The 21,776-nt window shown below is 38.6% G+C and overlaps 1 protein-coding gene across 4 annotated transcripts in view; it reads right to left on the bottom strand.

The window, feature by feature from the left end:
• LOC117608649 (WD repeat-containing protein 47) overlaps positions 1-21,776 on the bottom strand; it is a 56,590-nt gene that overhangs the window by 8,776 nt on the left and 26,038 nt on the right. The window lies entirely within an intron of this gene.

Below are 21,776 nucleotides of genomic sequence, written 5' to 3'. Positions count from 1 at the left end.
TCTGAATAATTTCTTCGCTGAAAAACAATCGTTCTCTTTAAACCGTTCAGTGGTTTTCTTCGAAACGAACCTTGAATAAGATACGTTTCTTGCTGTGCACAAAATTAAACATTTTTCTCTATGAATAATCTATTAGGTGTCAAAGTGCTAAAAAGCAAGATCGGTGATAGATAGATTTTTTAAAATGATTTAACGTGGAACAGCATTGTAATTGTTAACAGAAATGATTTCAAACGAATGCAGGAAACGAAGAAACAACGTGAAAAAGAAAAAAAAAATTCCAGAGATCTAGGACGAGACAGGTGGAGAATGATTCCCGGCAAACACATCGCGAATCAGCGGAGCTGCTTAGTCACGAACGCCGTTTCTCCATCGGTGTTCACCGTGCTGTGTCGTTTACGCTGAAACGCTAATAGAAATCGACTGGATCAAAGGCAACCATGCCTTTGAATTCGTGAAAAGCCTAGGAAAAATTGGTTTAATTATAGATTCTGACTCCAAAAATTAATTTTTGGACCCCCAAAAAATGCTCAGTCTCCTTAAACGAAGAAGATCGAAACGTCAGAGACCTCTATTTTAACCCTTAAATAATGGGGACTGGGTCAATCGTGACTTAAAGCAACAAAACGTGTACTACAGAAACAATGCAATGGTTCAGCAGGACAATAACAAAGCTGTTGAAGCGATTTACGAGTGAGAACGAGGCCGTCGAAGAGAATCAATCGTCGACCTGTCTTCAAAACTCGAAGCTTCGTGGAAGTTTCATCGATGAATCGACTTTCTTCCGGACGTTTAACGTACCGGAAATGGTAAACCATCCGGGAACGAAGCATAAATTTCAATGAGGATCCGACAGAAACCTAGTTTCTCTGATGGGTCAGTAAACTCACCAAATTATCGGTGCTTTCTTTCTCTTAATTGTTTCAATGGGGTCGAGTGATTTTTCGGGAAACGAGAGCTTTATGGATCTCATTAAACGAACTAAAAGTGTGCATCGAATTACCGTTCTGTTTCCAAGAAAATTACTTTGCCTGCATTTATGTCAATAATAGATTACTTTAGTAAAGAGAATTTCTAATAAACGATCAGTTTTATGGTATTTGAAATAATTGCACCTTTTATCTAAATAAAATTAATTAATCGACATAAAAGTTATTATTATTTTTATATGAACCTAATATATTTGCATAAGTATCTACATTCGAATTAGTATTGCTTGTAGCTTATTTCTAATTCCACTTAAGAGATTGCTCGATGAATAGCTATTAATTCGCAAATTAATAAGATGATTATGTTAATCAGAGTAGCAAACATGCAAACGAAATAGCTGATAAACGCGAGAAAGCGATTCAGCTGCTGCACTAGCTTTACCCATCGAAAGTGGCAGAAATGCAAATAGATGCGCTGAAATAATCGAGATGGAAAGCGAGAGGTTCGTTCGATCGTGTTGTTTTGCTGTTTGATAATCCAAAGTGGATGAATTATTCATCGGAGATCATCAAAATTACTGCTTCACGTTTCAGCGACTAAATTATCAATCAAAAAATTCATTACCATTCATTTCCTAATACAACAGAAAATTACTAATTTGCAAATTATAATTAACATATGATACTGAATAAAAATTTATGCATCAAAGTGTTAATTAAAATTTATGCATACAGATAATTAAAAAAAAAATTAATTCAAGTTCATCAAGTTCATCGCTATTATAATACTTAGGTGATTAATCGACGTAATTAATCGCATCGTAATTTTTCACAAACCCTTGTCTTCCCTTCGTACGAAACTGTTTAATTACCTTTGCGATTCAATCTTGTCGCTCTGAAAAATTCGTATTTTTACGCTGCAAGCAGGAAATCCCGTTGGTATTCGACGAATTAAGCAATGAATCACGCCACGTGTGGCTACCGATGTTATTAATCTTCCTGTGTGCGCCTTTTGAAAACTTTTATTCTTTGTACAGTTAACGCGTATATCCTGCAGCAACATTGTATCCCGTAATTACGACGCATCCGGGATCTTTAAACAATATGCCCTTTGATTAATCCGCGAAACGTTCAATCTTTTTATTATAACATATCCTCGATTGATTATTAACGATTATCTTCCAGATACATCAACGCTTAGCAGTGACTTAGTGTTTCTTTGCCGGTGAAAATGAGTACGATTTGACACGCTGCTTGTAAAAGGTGATTTCAATTCAACATACACTCGTTCTCTATTATTTTTTCTAGTAATCGAAAGACGGAAATGAAAGATCTATTGGTTTATTCGTTGCATAACGACAGCAAAAAATTACTTTTCATTTAATCGCTTATCTGCCTTATTTTCTTCTCTCAACAACGTGGATTTACTAAAGTTTCACGCGACGAGATGTAAGCTATAATTAACTCCAATGTTTGAAACATTTTCAATTCATATCGTTGATACGATGAAATTGTGTAAAAAATTATAATTGCGATATTGGAACGCTAAGAATAGATCTGCCCACGCAATCGCGATTTTCACTCTTAACGACGAACCGGTCGAACCGGAAACCCGTCCTTTCTCCGTCTCGTAAAACGCGTACCACATCAAGGATGATCGTACGATCGATCGATCGATCGAAACCAAAGGAATACACGAGTGTGGTATAATTGCGGTGAAACCAGACGTCTCGCGGATCTGGGTTGCGGCACACTTTTGCAATCTGCTTTATTCCAGGAAGTCAAAGTTGCAAGTGTGTGCGCGATTTGAGAGGCTCGGTGGGTCACTCAATGATTTGCAATGAATAGAATTATCGAAACTTGTTTCGATAAACGAAATGTTATTGTAAACATTTCTTCCTTTATGGACATAACACGTCAGCTTTCTTAATTTATTTCGTACGTCATTGAACGCTTCATTGAATTCGCAAGAACAACTTTCAACTTAGCTGAATGTTGATACTTCAAACGATCTATCAAATCTTTATTCATTCTTCTAGATTTTTTTCTACCTTACAAAAGGAAATGCAAATTGTGATAACTGGAATATAAAAGAGTAATAATACTCCGACATCTATAGTAAAATGCAAATTTTAATAGGTTCAATTTAATATGTTGATTACAGGGGGGTCATCGATGATCGGTATCGCAAATTACAGATGCCTGAATAATTAAAAGAAAACAATAGAAAAACATTATTTTATATATTATTGCTATTGTACGAATAATGTAAAACAGCAAATAGAAAGCTTGAAATTTGAAAATTACAAATTAATTATTTCTATGCTTAATAATTAGAGCTCCAATATGTTTGATAATAAATGCCCATTTTCACCGCAGCAATCAATGTGTTAAACGAGAAACAGCAATTTGCAACAGAATGTTACATTTACAAATAAAGAAGACCAAAAATCAGAGTCGATGTTCATTGGACTAGTATGAATTACAAAAAGGAACATATGAGAAATAAACATTTTATGGAACTGGACACTCAATCAGAACCAGAAGACATGTCGATTAAAATGGAATGAGGGTTAAAAACTAGTTCCTGAAATGAAAGGTGTCCAGAGTTGACCGAAAATTCAGGATTGCCATAGTGAAGAAATGACGTTAATCGTTATCGAGGAATTCTACAAGGGGTCACTTGCAACTAACGGGTTCTTATCGAATGTGATCCAACCGGTGATTCAAGCTCGCTTTTCTCGAGCGAAGGTAGAAGGATTTTTCCAAACTAGAGGCCTTTAAATCGATCACGTAATAGTTCAAAGGATGCCATCCCTCGGGCGAAAGAAGGAACACCTTTATATTCAACTGGACAAGAACGAACGTTCACTTCGTGTCGTATAATACGCTAAATGTTTTGCAATTTGTAAAAAACAATTATGCAACCAAATGTTAACGGACGAGAGTGGATATGATCGAATAGTTTGCCGTGAAAGATCGATGAGTTGTGCATAAATCATACACGGTAGTTATTAACACGTCCGCTAGCAACACTTAATTAGAAATTTCAAAGTTTAACCCGTTCGTTGCAAATGACAAACCTACTGAGATGTGAAATTAATATCGAACTGAAATAGGAACCTTTTCAGAATAATTAATAGCTAAATTATTTATTAAATTTCGGTGATTGATTTATAGCTATTAGAAAAGAAACCACACAGTGAAAAGACTAATTAAGATACGATATAAACCTAACGTTTTAGCAATTTTATCAAGTTTCGAATAAATTGGAAAACCCCTCTCACGTGATAAGATTCAGGAAAGAGTATAAGAAACTTACGAAAACGCTTCATAAATTCTAATCATCTAATATTTCTTATGTACAGGTTTATTACGGTAATACCAAGTTAATGAAGCTATAAAATAATACGCCGCAAGAAAGTAAGAAACAAAAAGCCTTTCTATAATCTCTTCGATTAAGCAAAACCATCTTTAATAATTTCCATTAGAAATCAATCATTTTGCGTAAACGAGAGTGCATCAATTGAATGGTATTTAATTTCAATCCAACCGTTCGATGATAGCAATCATTTTTCCATTTAAACCAATAATACCAACATACTTTCTCCTTGGTGTGGCAATTAAAAAAGGAAAATAATAATTCTAATTGCAAACTGTTGCAATCATATCAAGGGTACAAAGTTAATTAAAGCACCTTTTTAGATCGAAATAAACGCTCATCAGCGTATCCACTTTCGACAATTTTCTCGATCGAAACAAGAACGAAAAATAAATAATAAAGGATCGCTCGGGTTAATAGTTTATAGAAATCTTGTTTTGCTTCGAGATCGCTCGTCCTCGTTCGCGCCTGACGATTGTGCAACCGCGGATTCACTTTCACCAGAAAAATGTTTTTTTTTTCGAAAGTGTCCGAGTTTTAATTGTCCCGTTGGCCAGTATTCTCGCTTCAACAATATCTCAATTAAATTGTGAATTTGAATAAGCGACCCTCTCGTTGAAATCTTTCGAGAATCGTGAAAGTTCCTTTGTTCGAAAATCTTTGATGCGAATTAAGAATTAAGAATTGATAAAATGTAGAAAATAAATTTCGTTATTAAGGATAATTTCACCCACTAATAATCTATATACATTTCCGGAACTTGCCGTTGATATCAATTAGATACCACGAAACTGGAGCAATAAACTTGCGGAATACTTTCCATTAAAAGTTGCTCCCATTAATTTGCATGCAAAACGCGATAAGCGTAAAACAGATTCGTAAAATAAATCGAAACAAAGTTTCCAGTAAAAGTGGTTTCACGCTCATTAGCATCTACGAAACGCACCATTTAATTGAGTGCGAGAAACGCTCTTTAACAGGATCGAACTTTTCGAATAACATATACATCCGGTTGTATAGATTATATCTAATAGCTAAATCAAATTGATAATGTCTCATTATAAATCTGACTACAGTAAAAGCGTGATTATGGTAAAAGCGTGAAGAATCAATATCTCATCGAGTTTACGCCAATGTACAGAGTCATATATCAAGAGAAACCATAAAAGAGCTCTATCTATACAGAAAATTATTAAAATTCAAAATGATGCATTGCTTGATCCTTAGAAATAAGACAAACCATATAGCTGCCTCGTCTTCTTCCCGGTCTCTCGCTTCTCCTTTCATCGGTTTTCTTACATCCTTTCCCGTTTCTCTCGAACGTAGCCTGTTCCTGCAGTTCGCTCGTTTCCACGTCCAAAAGATTCTCCATAGATCTACGTGCCTGTTTGCAAACACCACCGTTCTTCGGGCTCTTCCTCTGCAAATGATTCCCATTCTCGTCGTGATAGTCTTCCCACTCGCTCGCTTCGCTTCTGACGTCCTCCAAGGACCTCGTCCTGCCCACCGAACAGGTGCAAGGTGGCACGCTGCTTCTGCACAATCCTACGGAGCTCTTTGTGCGACTCTGAGGACCCATCATCATCATCCTAGGGGAAACGGCCACAGGTGGTACCTGAAGGGGCGACATAGCCTGCGGTGGTGGCATGGCGTTTCGATACAAGGGCGTCAGATAATAATAATCGCGACCTTTGCTGGTGTTCGATCCGCCCATTCTAGCTTGCACGTAATTATAGTCGGCCATATGAGGGGTCATCCATTGAGTCATCGCGTCCATAGGAAGCGGACGGTAGCAGAAGGACGGACCTCTGGATGCCGGATGGCTTCTGTACATCGGAGGCCAAGGACGGGACTGTTTGAGGTCGAAGCGAGGATCCATTCGAGGATCCAGCACTCGTATGTCGCCCATATTCTCGGCACCGATCGATAGCGACCCTGTTACGAACGACAGCTGCGAATCGGCCGGTGTTAACGAACGAGCTGGCTCGTTTCAATGCTATTCATCGCGCTAACTAGTCCTCGCGGATGAGTTTCATGCTTGAAGAAGTTAATAGCGTTTCAAGTTGCTTCTCTTGGTTTAACTGATATGTAGGATCATCAAGTAGGTCGTACCGGTTCCCTCGATTCTCAATGGAAAGAAGAGGAAGCAGGTAGGTAGGAAAATCGACAAGCTTCTTAAACGGGGAACAATGGATCGCGGGTTCACACGAGAACGGCTCTTGATTTTCACCACTTTCCAACGCGCGATCAGAAGCGGCTCCTGTCACTTTCGTACTTCCCTTTTGGCTAACACTCTTATCATCACTTCACCGGTGGCCAACTTCTTTCAAAATCGGCTCCGCTCGCACTCGTGAAGCTTGATCGTTCACTTTTCACCCGCTGTTCGCGAACGAAGGCGACGCGAGGGAGGTGAATGAATCGCGAGGATCAGGGGGACACGAGGAACGATCGAAGGAGGTCCGCAAGATCGTGGATCGCGGATCGGAGGCGACTGTGTTCAGCTGAGTGCAGCGAAGGAGTGCGTGGCCGACGCGTTCTCGTCGAGTGACTTCGACTCGTTGAGAAACGACCCACTTCTCCTGCTCGCGGCATCGAAACTTCATCTCCCTACCATTACTCGTTCTAGACACTAGACTCATCACTAGTCCCACTCGCGAGCGTTCCGCTCGAAACGAGAGTCCGCCGCTTCCGTTCGCGGATGATGCGCCGTCGATATCGCAACAGGTATGGCCTCTAAACGACTCTGGTACAAGTTTAACAAATTGCTCCGTTCAGGAATAACTCACAAATTCTATTATTCTGATTTGATCGCTAAATATCAGAGTACTTTATATTCGAAGAATCCTTTTCGAAAAAAATTAATTAGAACCCAAAATCACTGCACATTTGACCACCCGATTACGGTGGATAATTATACCGTCCGAAAGAAATGATTAAAGGCAAAAAGAATCGAGCTGATTATTATTTAAATAAAATGTAACGATTTCCCGGAAAGAAACGGCCAAAAAGAAGGGGTTCGTGCTCGATCTCGTAAGGAAAGTATTTTACATTCGCGATTAAACTTTTTAACGAACTCGCTTGCGGTCCTCTTAGCGAGCTGAATTAGCTCTTTCCACCCACCTGCTTCGTGCTTCCTGCCCGTAATGACGCGATTTCTATCTAAAATAAAACGAGCCCGAAAGGATGAGGCTTGGTCGTGATCGGGAATGGTGGCGGCTCAGTGAAAGCTGAGGACGATAGAAAAGGAACGTGGTCAGGATCATTTTTAATCTTCGCATTATCGGACTCTCTCGTTTGGATTTTCCATTCCTGACGATGGCCTTTATCAAGGATATTCAGCTAAGAGAAATTCAATGCCGATGAAGCTTATAGAAATTACCATATAGTCATTTGTCATTGAGATACTTATTTTTGTAAACTGCGAATTAATTACAGTGGAATATTTTTTATTTTAATTTATCCTTTATCCTCTGAAATGTCACAGCGATATTTTAAATTCTTGATATAAATTCTCATGAATATCTTAAAATTAAAGGTATTTCAATTTTAATTAAAATTATGTTGTAAATTACTGCTTTAAATTTTATTCACACATGTTCCTTCCTTGCGAACAGAATTTTTCGAGGAGTGCGATCACGTCGATTCAATTTTCCATCTCAGCTTTCTCCGATACGCTCCGTTAATAATTCGCGGCAATGCGGCAATCTTCTTCTCTATTTTTTCTTTCCTTCCTCTGTTTCTCTTCTCAGCCCCTCTCCTCTTCCTTCCATCCACGGGAAACTATCGCGTGCGTTAATATCCACGCAAAGATTTCCTTTCGCTCGAAACAGAGCTTGCACGATAAGGAACGTGTGTCAGGTTATCTGCACGCTGGTAAGTCGGTTCGAATCGAAAGAAATCGATACAGCGAGAAGATCTTAAATCGCGTGGAAAATCATCGACGCCATCGGAACGATTTCCAGTGGTAAATCGTCTATTATAAACATTCGACGTTCCTATTGTTTCCATTAACGATGGAACGCGCGACAATGTCCAGTAACTTTCACACCAAGATGCCCCGATATTATTTTCTGCTCGAACGATCCGACGATTCAAGAGAATCCGATCGATTCATTCCGAGGAATGAGTAAAAGTGATGAGAGAAGAGCGATCGATTTCGTTCGATCTAAAACGCTTTCCTTCGACTATTTCAAGCGTCATCGGTCAAAATCGTCCGGAAAATATAGGTCGTGCGATCGAGACCAGACGCCAAATCAGACGTACAGATCGGTATCGGATTTTAGAGAAAGTTTAACGAGCGACACGAAAAGTAAATTACTGTGATCCGGTCGTCCGCGTTTACGACGATTATCTGATCAACTCACGCGACAAAACGACGGAAATTTTTTATTTGTTTCATTTTATAATAGATACCGGTTCCATTTATTATGCTTATGATCGTTTCTAAAGAATGAACTTTCGACGGAACGAATTTGATGAACATCGTCCCGTTGGGATTCGAGACGTTCCCTTTCACTGAAAACCAGATGCATTTTTTGATGGGAACTATGTTTGGTATTGCATTACTATCGATTAAGATTTGATATATCCGAAAGGGAAAATTGAGCAATATTGTCAACATTCAACGTTTCCCTTTCATTAAAATTGAATTGTACGTTTCGATTGGGAACATGTTGGTTTCCTCCTCGGTTCGATCACAAGGTTTCAGACGAATAGGGGAAAGATTGAACAATAAGTGTTAGATGAGCGAGTTGTTGAACATTGAGTAACTCGTGAAAGAGTAGAAACTTTAAATGGGAAATCATAATTGTTATGTTTCTATGGTGATGTAGGTTACGGTAGGAAAGTGTGTTGAATAAATTGATATTTATTGAATATTTCTGCCTGAAATCGCTGCTTCATAAACGATCCGTGTTAATTTTGAAATGCCAATGACTGCAGCATTGTTGCACGTTTAATAGCTGAAGCACGAAGTAAATCTAATTATACTCCAGCTTAATTTCTTAACGATCACATCAATTTGGTAGTTAAGTAAAATAATCCCATTGAAATGTATAAAAATGTACATATAGAACTGTTTAATTTTTAATTAAAGAAATGAATTTTATATTTAACGATTCTAATTGAAATATTTCAAATTTTGTTCTACTTTTCATTCTTGGATTCATTATTCCTTTTTTAATTAGACTTTTAAAGACTATCAAAAGTACAACTATTTATTTCACTTAGAATTATATAAGGTGGCCAACTGAAGATATTAATTAGAAATTTAATCACAGACCAAGTACCACGTTATCTTCAATATTGGCTCCAGTAATTTTATCGCTCATAGTCACGAATACGTGACACCGAGTTGTCAAAGCGTTCCGATCGCGTATGGTTTAATACGTACAGTTGATTCGCGAAACTATCGTCATACAACACTCTTGCCGTACTAACCGCGATAATACACACGTAATGCCGTTACAACGTCACTATAAAGTTTCTATAATGAGACCTGTTGAACCTACATTTCTTTCGCCTGCATATGTTTACCACAGATTGCTTACCATTATCGGAAACGGTACCTGAAACATGTTCGATCACCTTTCTCTTTACATATGGACCTTTCGATCATGAGATACTTTTCTCGAAGGGGTTGCCCTTCTTTTTAAAAATCACTATTTCCCTTTCAAATTTCATTTTTCTTTTAACAGTAGAAGCATACACTTCCTGCGAATGCAATGATACGTATTCACTCGATAATTACATGAACTTGTAACAGTTGATGGATACCTAACACCTGAAAGAAATCGACAACATAAGTGGAATGGAAAGATTTTACTGTTACATTATCTAGAGTAGTATTACACAAGGAAGTGTTTGAATTACTATACTCCAAATAATTCCCTTACAACTTTAACCCTTTGAGAACGAAGCATTTTTAACTTTGCACAGAATATTATTAATTTAAAATAAAGGAAGTAATAATTCTATTTTATAAAGCAAATATTATACATTTTTATTTTCTATATTTATAGCTCTGCTTTGTATCAATATGTAGGGAATTATGAATTATGATAATTATGTTTGGACACACATATGCATCGATCGTCCGCAAAGGGTTAAACAATTTCCAAATGTAAATTACGTCACTCCACCGCAAACAAAAAGGAAAATGACCGTTTTCCTATAGTCTTGAGAGCAACGTCAATGGCATACGTACTAAAAACCTCAGAAATACATTCATAAGTACCCGGAATAGACACTTGCCGCAAAGCACTACTTTCGAGTGGTTTTGCCACGATCAATCTCGAACAAGGCCTCTGTCTAATCGCTCCTATTACCTTGTACAATAGTCGAAGGTCGTGTCGAAGGATCTATCAGATCATTCCAGGATTACGAATGATTTTTACGGCGCGCAAGTGAACGAGGTGGCGGCACGGCGCGATACCGATCGTTTCGCTCCGAAAACCAGCGACAGACCGTTTCAATTAAACGTGGACCGTTAAGCCGGCGTATCAGATTCAAAATATTAGTCTTACGCGGTGATTCAATGGTGTTGCAATTGAGCCGTTCACAAGAGGGCCGGAACAAAGTGCAACCTGTTCCCCCGGTTCGTTGCAGAGCGTGTTCGAACGGGTTGCGTAACAACTCTACTACACTGTTTCTCTCAGCTCTTTATTTTCTCTCCCTTTCATCCGGTACCCGACAAAAATCTGGCCGTCAGGTATTACCGGATCACCGTCGACGAGTTTCTGAAAAAATGCTAATAACAAGCCAGGCACACGCGCGAGTACGCGCGATAACTGCCGGCAACGAGTACAAACCGAGCTACCGTAATTATCTTTCGTCCGGTCGTGGTACGTCGACTATGACTCGACGTGTTCCTGCACAGCCGAAAAATTCAGTTGGAAAACGACGCTGATATACGATCGCTCCGCGTGGAAACGGGATAGATCGAAACTTCGCACGGTTCGACGGTAATTAACTCGTTAACAGATTTTTTGGATCGGTGCAATTCGATAATGAATGAAAATACTGCTCGGAATACTTGTAAATCTGAACGAAAGTATTAATATTCTTTTGTACAACCTAATTTTTAATTGGTACAATCGAAAGTGTGCTTGTTTTGATATTGAAAATTTTCTTGAAAGAAATTATTGGAGATTTTCACCGAGCATCGAATAGAAAGTTTGATAGATCGATAGGAGTCGATCGAGGGACGGTTCTGGACTGTTTGCTTCGAGCGTTTTATTAAATAGCGTAATATGAATTCTGCGGTAAAAATGTCGGTGACTTTTATGACTTTGCGCGCGGGGTAGAATGTAGGATATTTGGAACAAGGTAATACGATTAGAGGCCCGCTTGGAATCGCAACATGGATGCGCGCTGATCTGTAACGCGTTTACAGCCTGGCGACTGTTTCAGAAATACGAGACGTTAGGAGGATGATTGAGAGAAAAGATCGAGCTCGTGAAAATCGTGAAGAATTTATAAGAAAGTTGATGATCGTTAGATCCGCCTGGTCGGACCTGTATCCGTTGGTGCAACGATCGTGTCCTAGATTTCTTTCACAATTGATACTTTAAATAATATTAATCGTGTGTTTTTTTTTTTTCATATGCATTTTACTTTCGGTGAATACATAAAGATTGGAACAAGCTACGATTAAAAATCGCTAAATGCAAAGAGGGCGCGTTCTTTTGGTGAAATCGAAAGTCGCGGTATTAACTACTCGACAGGTAATACAGCGTTTTAAGTGACTTTACTAGCGGCAGGTAAAACAGAAATTTTGCATAAATAATTATATTTGTTAATTTCACTAAATTTGATAAAAAAATATTTTTCTTATTAACTGAATTGTTCTTCCTTCTTAAAATTTGCAATCTTTAATAAAGATGCTTTAATTACTTAATTTGTATAATAAAAAAAAATTACGGTATTCAAAATAAATTTAGTAGGCTGTAAATGTTTAAAACATCTTGGGTATTTTTATATGATTTTATATTTTTATAATATTGTTGCAATTGAAAACAATACCATTAGCGCCATCTGATGGTATAGGAAGAAACTACTACAATAGTAAATAAATTTTTTATCATAAACAGTCATATATAGGCAAAAATAATTGTAGAACATGTTTGTATTTACTTCATGTGTTTTAAGAAGCAATTGAAAGGATTTTTTAACATTTGCGCATAATGTGGTGGTAGTTGCATAATCTACTGCACATCGCTATGTAAATCGTGTCAATCCAGATTCTGACTCGTTTGTGTCTGATTAACGTAATGCACTGTACTTCTCTCTTTGATATATCAGTTATTTTTCTTTTTCATTCCAGTATCTTGTGGAACACGTATATGTTCTGAATATGTAATCTCAATATGAAAGAATATTCATCAAACTCTCTTTATGAATATTTCAATATGAAACAAAATTTATTGACTCATTTCTAAGGGTAAAATTGCTAATTACGCTTTCCATTTGCTAATGAATTTTAATTATCATATTTTCTACTTGAAAATAATTCAACTATTAATACAAAAATGATGAGTTACTAATACACCAAGGTACCATCAAACTGATTTTATTTTATCGTATTCTGTGATTAGAATTAATTAAGTTGTAGGCCATCAAATTGAAACAGTAATAAAATTAACTATGTATATGGCAATCAGGCAAAATGATAATAAAGAAAATATTGGTATAGTGAAATTGACAAATATAGTAATCTGTGAACATTAATGTATCTCAAATTAAATGAAGAATATAATTAAGAAATAAACAATAGAAGCTGATGCAAGACCAACCTGCTAAACAGCATCGTAAAAGCTTAACAAGATTCGTTTAACGATCAACGAAGATAATAACCAGAAGTTTATTAACGAACAAACTGAGAAGACTGGAAAAACAGCAGAAAAATCGATGGGTGTTACCGACCAGATTGATAAACATGTTATCCACCAATGCCTACGCGATTGACTAAAAATGGACATTCAGTGACCAGCAGGTTATTACTGATGACGAAACGAAATAATCAGCAAGGTAATCTCAATGAACGCGAAACGTAATCGTAACGAAGTGTATTATCAATCTACTGCTAAAATCTCGACATTACATAAGCGTTGAAATAAAAGTTTCAAATAATTCATTTGGAATCTGGTGTTGCAATGCATTAGCAAATAAATAATATTTCATAAAGTGCAAAATGTACGATTGCTAATAGATTCGAAGAAGATTAAATGATACCAGCGTGAAATTATTTTCGAAATCAAACAGTCCATAAATTCTCTCTCAAGTTTAAATGGAAGTTTCGCAATCATCAATAAGTCGACTGTCTTAATTAGCTCGTTAATAGCAAGAGGAGCGAGGAATTCTCAGTGGAGAAATGTCAAGGTTCACTAGCCCACTTTGTTTCTAGGTTTGCCGCATGAATCACCGATTTCTGGTCACGATGCCATTACGAACTTGACCTGGTTTCTTGTATTTACGTTCTACACATTGCAATTGCACGTACCAAAGGGTATCGACGGAATATAGGGACGATGTGACAATAATTAACCACTTAACATCCCTATTTAAAAGCAAGTCAACGTAATATTACGTACCTGGACGTTAAGTGGTTAATACTTGTAATTAAAATTCAATAAAGTTCATTTCTCCCACCGTGTAATTAATAAAAAATGAGTCGATATCAACATAAGACTATCTCAGCTCCCTATCTTATCAACTCCAGACAAATTTCATATATTTTAAGAACAAGTTTACTTTCGACTGGAAAGGTGTCTCGAAGCACGTCGCTCTCAGGCAATTTAATAAAATGAAAGAATAAGACCTCCGCAGGAAGAGGTGAACAGGGTGTCCGACATCAATAAACGTCAATTTTTGCTAACGGTACCAAGCTCGATCGGTCAATCATCTCGGACACCGTACCGTGAGACGAAACGGTTTCGTCCGACACGACACGAACGAAATCGTTGCAACTCGGTGCAGCGCAAGAACGCGACACGCGCGCTGCTGAAAGCGCATCGCGGCCGATGCACGTGCATCGTAGCGAGGAAGTAAACCGTGCGCTCGGCGAACGTCACGTGCCGTTCCAGACGGAAATCGTCGAGCAAGGATTTCAGGAATTAGACCGACTACACGCATCGTCCACTATGTATGTAATACGGGAAAATGACGCGTGCAACTTGTCGACTCATCCATTACGAGCGTGTTTCCAAGAGGACCGAAAAATTCAATGCGAATTTTTGAATAAAAATGATTTTACAATAAATTATGATTAATTTGAGAAATTAAAGAAAATTCAAAGTGATAGCGTAGAAAGTCAAGTGCTCAAGAAAATTGCATCTGGATGCAACAGTATTACCCCTGCAACGATGGTAAATGCATTTCCTGCAACAAGATTGGCCGCAGGTGATGCCTACGTGTCGTTTGGCCATGAGCGACCCACGCTCACCTGCGCGGCGCTTGTAACTCACATTTTTTGCATTCTCGCTTTTTGTCCTGCTTCCTCTTCGTCTTCGTAGCCCTCTTTTATATAAACGGCGATTACGTGCGCCGATCGCGACGACCTACGCCACGACGCTCCCTCGATATGGTCACCTTCGATTCGATCGTTCACGTCATTAAACGACGTCGAAAATCAATCCAAAAGATCAAAGTTTTGTCTCGTCGAGATTGTTTTTTCTTATTTGGCTCGAATCTCTTAAGATATTTAAAAATTTCAATGATTTACCCAAGTTCCCTCTTTCTTAGACGTTTAATGTTGTTTTTATGTTAATTCATTTCGTGGGTGTTTAGTCAAGAATTATAATTTATATCATTTACTTAATAAAGGATGGTTGAACATTAAAAAGATTTAATAAATTTAATAGTTATTTAATGGAAATGATTACGAAAGAACCTTATTATAAATTGATAAGTCAATTAAATAAATTATAAAAGGTCCTTCCGGAATGTTTTTTAGAAACCTGAAAATGACTCGTTACAGTATAAATATTCCTGTCACGGAATATTAAACCGTTTCAAACTGGGATTTCGAAAACGTCGATCAAATCGAAGAAAATTCGCTTTATGTAACTCGAAAGAAAGTTCCCTTTTATGTAACGGGCGCATCGAAAAATGAAAGTCGCATCTTATCCTGTCATATCGGATCGTATCGATAATCCCATCACGATTGAACGAACCGTGATTCCCTTTTAATTGCCATCGAATTTGGCTCTCCGTGTCCAATTAAAACAGCGACATTAAATAGCGACGAGGAAACAAATTACCAGACTCGAAGCTGCTTCCTGTTGTCTTAATGACACGAGATGAGGGTTTTTGCTCGTTTCTAACATTGTAGGACATAAAGTCCTCAATTACAGATTTATCTTCTATTCAAGTATAAAATTTTGAATTGCTACATTCCTCTATTAATTTAAATAACGAAGGCTTTCCTATAATTATCTATTGATTATTTATTACGGTATGTCCAATTACTTATATTCAAATAGCTGCAGAAATATCAATACAACCATCGCAATTTATTACACGCATAGTTTCATGTCTGATAACTAGAATAACCATAATCGACACGTACCAAACAATTCTACATTTTTCCACGCGAATATTCAACTCTCTAGCGATGAGCTGTCTCTGATTTCTCCAGATATCCCTGTAAATCTTCCTCCCGAAGTCCGTCACTTTCGAAAACCGAGAAACTAAAGCGTTCAGTCGTTAAATCCTCGATTCGAACAAGGAATAGGAAGGACGAAATCGCGTAGTCAACCGATGACTGTATTCAACAGGTGAAATGCATTCGAGAGTCGTTCCAACTAGATGGGAATACAAATATTTGCCGATCGACGTTGCAAATAGACATGACGCCTTTCCCTCGAAATGTCGTCAAATTGATCGTCTACGATGCGAGGAGGACGGTGTTCGATTTACACCGGATTAAATCGTCGTCGTTTTTAACGATTTATGAGCAACGTGAACCGAAAGCACATGTACCCTAGACGTAATGGACGCTTTCATAATCCGTCGATGACTAACAACCAGCAACGTATCCATGCATGGCACGTCGATGACGTAAGTTGGTGGCAAACATTTCGCTTGTGCCGGCGCCACACGCGAAACACCTCTAGCTATTTGCTCAGTGTATCATGTAGAAACAACATTTTAGTGAAACTCAGAAAAAGGAGGGTGCTAATCGAAGCTTTATTCCACATCGTGGAATTCAGGGAAAAACGAAAGACTCTGGTAGAAATTCTCTTAGATATAAATCTCAAATTCAATCGCGGACATTGCTGTACCTTGACTAGAATACCTTCCCACGGTTAACTGAATGCACCTTCTAAGAACGACCGATAAATTCTGTCCACGCGTGCAACAATCAAGATGGTTTCCTTAGCCCCTCATGGGAAAGCATTTCCAGTTTAATACTGAATAATGTAAGAAATCTTTGTCCAGTGATTTTCAAATAAATGTACTTTCGAAAAATAAAATTAGGATTTTAGAATGTTTTACCTGATCTACGCTAGTCTCGAAGGTACCCTCCTCCCAAATGGGATCGTCCCACCCACCGGACGATCCGGAAGATCCTCTACGACCCGGATCCCACGAGTTTCTCTTGGTATTATCCAACGAGTCCGTGGAGAGCCTTCTCCTATCATAAGAGCCTTTTCTGTTAGAAATCGACGCTGCCAATTTGTCTTTCCTCAGATTCTCGTTGCAACCTGCAGACAGGTCTGTGCTCAACGTCACGTTCAAATTACCCCTTAGATTTCCGCTGGATCCAGCCAAACAGCTCTTCAAGTTCGACGTGCTTCTAGCTTTCAGGTTATTGTTCGATGATATTTGCGAACTAGGAGAAGGCGCGAACAGGCTGGACAAATTGTTGTCTCTTCTAGAAGGAGGTCTCTGGAGACTGGTCATCGACTTCGCTACGTAATCTCTTCTCAACGGGGAATTATAGTTGTAAGCGGTGTCTTTCTTCAGACACCCCATTGATCGCCCTATAGGATCGCGTCTCAACGCTGAACCAACGAAGGAAGGCGATTGAGAATCCCTTCTTGGATGGTTTATGGAGCTCATAGACGAACCCAGTGGATTCTTTCTCAAAGTATTCGGGAAACCTGACGGATGAAGCTCTTTTTTAGGCGGTGACATCGGCAAACCTAGAGATCCTCTTCGGTTAGGGGACGTTCCCAGATAAGCATCCCGACGACCGAGGGAATCTCTTCTGGTCTGATACGCGTTCCCAATGGAACCCCTGCGATTCCAGCAATTCTCCTTCGCGTGTTTCCCGTGAATATCGCAGCAGCTCGAGTCAATCTCCACTTTAACTATCTCCGGATTATGCTGCTGTTGTTCCAGCTTCACGTCCCTGAACAGAGCCTCCAGACGACGGATCGCCGCCTGCTGGTGCGCGGATGTCATGTCGACGAATCTTGTTATCGATTTAACAACAAGTTACTATTATCCCTCCTTTCCTCGACTTTGAAATCTTTCAACTAGTTACTGTTACAGGTACACTGAATTTCACCGATGCACCACATTCTTGTCGAAGATTCCGACCGTTCTGTGCTGATGATCGAAGAGTATTGGCGATAACAGCCTCGTGCCACGTTCTTGAACTCTGACGAATTTCGCCCAGCTAGACAGGTAGTCGATTGGCTGACGAAAACAATCGCGAACGTCCTTCGAATTCTTATCTCTTCTTATGATTAAATCAACAGTTCAGAGAGCATTACTTTCTTGTCAAAATTTCACGCGACGATTCACTGATCACTTAACGATGGTTGTTACGGTTGGGAAGATACACGAATTTGTGAAATGGTAAAATGTGATGGTTGTTAGATGGAAACGCGTGTGCAGCGTAACACACGTCCGGTGAGGTACTGGGGACTCCGTGAGGAGAGAGACCCGAAGGCCTCAAAGGAGCTCTCCATACGGATCCCCACCAGAGCAGTGGCATTCGTAAAGTCGAAGTATCCATATTAGGTCAAAGCTTATGGGTTTGTCGCGTTAAAACTGCGAGAGAACAGCGAGACGACCCTGAGGTAGCTCGTAATCGGGTCGAATGCTGGCTTCGCTCGCCAATACAGATCTCGATTTTATTCGATTCACGTCCTATCTTCCGTGTTCCACCATTGTCCCCGTCGTTCCATGCCTATCCGAAGCATGCGTTTTCTCGCATACTTTATAGAACCACTGGCATTCTACGTTTCGCGTTCCATTCGATTACGACAGACTCTTATCGAGGCTATCGGACATTTAATTGTTTCGCGCGCCGAGACCGGTTCAACGTGCTCTCGTTGACTCTTTGTTGTTTTGCAAGATTAAAATTATGAATTAGCAAGTTTGTAGATTTTAGATTAGCCTATTTTTGCATTCTTCAAACATGGGGCTATATTATTTGTAAAACATACACTGGAAAATAATATCCAAAGAAACAGTCTAAAATTTAGAAAATGAAAATGAAACTGATTATTTGCGGATTTTCTTCCGTATCTTCGAGATCACGAGTGATCGATAACTTGCTTATCCATAACGTAATGTGTCTTTTTTCTTCTATTAATAAATACAATGTTATTATCAAATTCTTGAACTTTGCCTTAAAATATCTACTGGTAATTGTACTGACGATTCTCGAAAATTCTGAGCTCCAATTTTGATCTGTAAAAGTTGATCTGTATTCTTGGTACAACGATGAAATCACTGGTATATTTTTGCGCTTCGCGTTTGGTATTCTGGCTAAGCCTCTGCCTTTAACAGACAAACCGGAGGAAAAAAAAGGATGTTTGTTGATCATTACTGGGAACGAAAAACGTCGGTGAGTCATGGTCGATTGTGGCAAACGTAACGTTCTGTTATTGTGTTTTAAAACGCGTGGCAATTTGAATGTTAAAACGAGTGTAAAATAAAATTTTCCAGAAGCAGTTCCGCGAAAAAGTACAATTAGTTTGTGCTCAGCGGTTTTATTTGCGGAACCTGCACACTTCGTCGGTAACTTCCATTTCCAGTTTCAGGCGTTGATGAAATTAATTAATACCTGAATCATAAGCGGGTAATAGAGTATTTGCTGACATAGACTTACATACGCGCAACGAGATGGAGCTGCAACTCTCTTTCGCGTTCTATATACACGCGATAGACTGTTCGATATCAAAAGAAAATAGAAAATTTTTCTTAAATTTTCATTTCAATAATATGTCAAAAAGATATACTAAACTTTGCCTTAAATTAATATTAGACAAAATTAGAAATATAAAAACTATCACTTTGATTAATTCCGCCACGAATATTTCCCTGGGAATTATTTTAATATTTTTGAGAATAATTAAAGATTGCAAAATGTTTAGGAAACATTTCCATTACTTTAGAATTTCGTTGGCTTTAATAAATTCATGCAAATCCGAGTATCGTCAAATATTATGATATCAACGCGAAACTCCGTTGATTAGAAAATGAATTATTGCCAGCGTAATTGCAGAGTAAACTCTGTTATAATAACGAGCACGTGTCACTACTGAGTTACTAGGCTTCTTGACACCCACATGGTCGTCGATTCCAGTTTACCTTGACGGACGAAGGTGTATCGTGCTGTTAATTCAGCTTGGAAAAGGTGTACCCTTTCGGAAAAGTGACACGTTTGCAGGTGTCTTGTTTCCAACGAGAACGAACCGTGACAATAATCCGACGATTTGTAATGGAATCCACAAGTTTTCCCTTGAAAATAACCAAGTCACGCTCTGTTAAAGAAAATTCAACCGAAAAGGCAATTTCTTGTGGTTCACCAAAGACAAACGTCACGCAGGATGGATATATTCAATTGGAGTTGTTAATTCTTCGGCTGGTTAACGTCATCGGTATTGAAATTTGAATTTGTCATACGAGTCATCGACGAATTTGCAGCTCGGCAAAAATCTCGGAAAATCGCGTTCTCCTACGCGAAACGGCCATTTTCGTTTGCGCATCTTTTAATTGTACGACCGTCCATCTCGATTTGCATCGCGAACTGCGTCACCGTGTAACATAATCCAAAGATGCGAGGGAATGAACATTAGAATTTCAAGTGTAGGCGAGCAAACCTTGTCGCGGTTAGCCAATAATACGTTCGTCTCTTGCAATTAAAAAATAAACAAGAAGAAAAACTGATGTCAGGATTCTATTTTTTAGTTTCATTCGATTATTGGATCTTTGATTAGATACAGATCGATCGTGAAGAAACGCTTGTTTTTTTCAGAATGACGAAACGTTTTAGTTTGCTTTTGCATGGATTTATAGTTTCTGCGACGTAGATATTAATGATTAATACGATTTTAGAGAGCTTTGTCTGCGGCTATGCAAGACCAACCGCACCGGAAGGATGACAACACGCGATCAAAGATAAATTGATGAAACTCAAAACACGCGATTTGTGGTTTTTGAAGCATAGAGACAAAAAAAAAAAAAAATACAATTTTCGTGTAACGTGGTAGTCAGAAATTTCCACACCTCACTGTTTATTCTCTTCGAAGCATATTTACCGATTTCATAAGAATTCTGCGCCAAGTGCAACTAATACGGATCGATCGACTCGGCTCGTCCGCGATACTGGAAACAGGACAAAACAGGCCACGACCTATCGATACGACCATAGAGAGACAATGTTGGCAACAGCTGTTGGCGATCACGACGATCACGTAGCATGGAATCGAAATCGCGCTGTATGCTCTTCCGAATGGACACCTGGACGCGCACCTGGCCTCACTTTGCCGCAGTTCCATGAAATGCTCGGCTTGCGTAATCGAATCTTATTGACATCGCGATTCTAGAATCGAGATGACTAATCCCGTGTGTAATGTGATACTAGGACGATCGAACGTGGATAATTCGCGGCGCGAACGAAACACTTTCAGTGCAATAATAAAATAAAAAGAAATTTCTCCAATTTCATTTTTAATAAATTTAATATCACGTAAAAGTATCAAGGAGAAAGCTTAAATTAAAAAAAAAAAAAATGGAACGATCGTATTCTCAATAATTGCAATTATAATGTCTGACTACGCATGGACGTTTTCACTGCTTAAACTATCATCGAGGTTATCCATAAATTCCAAGTTTCATTAATGTTAAATTTTCTAAACAACGAGCGATAAGATTGTAAAAATAATCCGCTGTAAAATCACCTGACGTCACCGTCATTCAAACACTTCCGTAATCACGAAAATGCAACGTTTTCGTGCCCGAGTTTCTTCGAAAGAGTTAAAACTCGCGTAAGTTACGTCATCAGAAACTTTCCGGAAAAGGAATCGATATAATTGATCGAAGACAAGAGGAGTTATGCGAGCAACTGCTAACTACGTTAATTAACGCATTTAATTGGCAATTTCTCGATTAACCAATCGACGATCACCGGTATTAAAGTCGAACCGGGTTTCTCCGGCCCCATACCGTTTCTTGGCAGCATAATTTTCCGAAGTTTTCACCTTAATAAACACTTTCACCGATCC

Source organism: Osmia lignaria, chromosome 9, assembly GCF_051020975.1.
Source record: "Osmia lignaria lignaria isolate PbOS001 chromosome 9, iyOsmLign1, whole genome shotgun sequence".
NCBI classification, from domain to species: domain Eukaryota; kingdom Metazoa; phylum Arthropoda; class Insecta; order Hymenoptera; family Megachilidae; genus Osmia; species Osmia lignaria.
The sequence above is the reverse complement of the archived record's forward strand: the minus strand, read 5'-3'. Positions and strand labels throughout refer to the sequence as shown.